We start from the raw sequence: 2,500 nt of genomic DNA, 5'->3' as shown, positions 1-2,500 counted from the left end.
CGCGCCAACACATCCGCACAGCTGCGATACAAACCACCAGCGAGAACCGCTGGGGCGACCGAGCAGCAGACGGCGTCGCGGCGCCGAGCGCCGGGCGGCGGCGCATCCTCAACGCACACAGTCCTCAATCGGACCAGCACACTGAAGATGTCCACCGCGCTTCGCACCGGGCCCGCGAGGACCTACTTTGGCCGCACGGCGCCGCGCGCAGGGTGCGCCGGCGCGCAGCTGCGACGCCTGCCGCGTCCGTCGGCCGGCGCGCCTGCCACTGGCCGCCCCCACCAGCCGGCTGTAGCGCGTGCGCCCACGCACCGCGCGGCCAGCACGCCGGGAGGCGCCCCCTCACCGGCCGGGGACGGTCCCACCCAGCCACCGCCGCGTATCGCTTCACACCCAGATGCCGTTCAGTTTCGTCGGCATGGTGGGTATCGCTGGAACAACCGGTTCGTACCTCAACCTATCGTCGCCATCACCGATTCACCCCTAGCGAGAACAACCGCACCACAACAGGTTACCATTTGTTCATTTGCGTAACTTCACCAGAAAACGCAGGCGTCCATCGCCATTTGCAACTTCAACGATTATTGCATGCCTGTGTCAGGTGTCACGCCACACTACGTCTGCCCACATACACGCAACAAAATGTGCACGCCTAGACAATACGTGGAAGGTGGCCCCCGTACGTATGCGATGTCCATTGCTCGAACGACTGTCAACCGGCCTCTGTAGCATGTCGCAGATATGGAACGCGGTGCACCATGCCATCACGGTGTGTGAGGAGAGACGACTAGGTCCGAATACATCAACAGACAGCTCATGCTGATCGCCATCCACGGCGTCCGTTCCTCCCACACGTCTCTATGGCGTACCACACTGCAATCCAGCTCTCATAGGGAGACGACACGTAGCTGCGTGCACAATATTTGCACTGTATGGTCCGCCGTTTTTGGGCGCAGTCGTTGTACGGTCACACATGTGCCACGATGTATCATTCGGTACATAAGGACGAATGTGCAGTACAGATTGTGGTTTACGCGTACGACATTAGCGGACGGTTGACACAGGCCGCACCACAACGTAGCCTGAGTACGTCGCATGCGAAGGGCATTGAACATGCAAACTTCTCACCAACCAGCTTGCGAAGGCAGGGGGGCAAGGTGGGGACGTGGGGAGGGGCGGCATGTACGTCCTGCTGCCATCCACATTACAGTGTACAGCAGGAGCATGTGGAAAGTCAGCAAGACTTGCAAGGTGTTTAACATGAAGCGATACACAGGGGAGCGGGCAGTGCGAGTAGCGAACTATATTGCGAGGGTTGCGGGTGGGCAACACTACACTAATTGAACGAGTCGTATAACAATTACAGAGCAGGTTTAGGCGACAACATGGGTTACGTTAGGGGACAACGTGGGTTACGTTAGGGGACAACGTGGGTTACTTTAGGGGACAACGTGGGTTAGGTTAAGGCACAACGTGGGTTAGGTTAAGGCACAACGTGGGTTAGGTTAAGGCACAACGTGGGTTAGGTTAAGGCACAACGTGGGTTAGGTTAAGGCACAACGTGGGTTAGGTTAAGGCACAACATGGGTTAGGTTAAGGCACAACATGGGTTAGGTTAAGGCACAACATGGGTTAGGTTAAGGCACAACATGGGTTAGGTTAAGGCACAACGTGGGTTAGGTTAAGGCACAACGTGGGTTAGGTTAAGGCACAACGTGGGTTAGGTTAAGGCACAACGTGGGTTAGGTTAAGGCACAACATGGGTTAGGTTAAGGCACAACATGGGTTAGGTTAAGGCACAACATGGGTTAGGTTAAGGCACAACATGGGTTAGGTTAAGGCACAACATGGGTTAGGTTAAGGCACAACATGGGTTAGGTTAAGGCACAACATGGGTTAGGTTAAGGCACAACGTGGGTTAGGTTAAGGCACAACATGGGTTAGGTTAAGGCACAACATGGGTTAGGTTAAGGCACAACATGGGTTAGGTTAAGGCACAACATGGGTTAGGTTAAGGCACAACATGGGTTAGGTTAAGGCACAACATGGGTTAGGTTAAGGTACAACATGGGTTAGGTTAAGGTACAACATGGGTTAGGTTAAGGTACAACATGGGTTAGGTTAAGGTACAACATGGGTTAGGTTAAGGTACAACATGGGTTAGGTTAAGGTACAACATGGGTTAGGTTAAGGTACAACATGGGTTAGGTTAAGGTACAACATGGGTTAGGTTAAGGTACAACATGGGTTAGGTTAAGGTACAACATAGGTTAGGTTAAGGTACAACATAGGTTAGGTTAAGGTACAACATAGGTTAGGTTAAGGTACAACATAGGTTAGGTTAAGGTACAACATAGGTTAGGTTAAGGTACAACATAGGTTAGGTTAAGGTACAACATAGGTTAGGTTAAGGTACAACATAGGTTAGGTTAAGGTACAACATAGGTTAGGTTAAGGTACAACATAGGTTAGGTTAAGGTACAACATAGGTTAGGTTAAG

Source organism: Schistocerca piceifrons, unplaced genomic scaffold, assembly GCF_021461385.2.
Source record: "Schistocerca piceifrons isolate TAMUIC-IGC-003096 unplaced genomic scaffold, iqSchPice1.1 HiC_scaffold_15, whole genome shotgun sequence".
Taxonomy (NCBI): domain Eukaryota; kingdom Metazoa; phylum Arthropoda; class Insecta; order Orthoptera; family Acrididae; genus Schistocerca; species Schistocerca piceifrons.
This window is presented reverse-complemented; position numbering follows the sequence as displayed.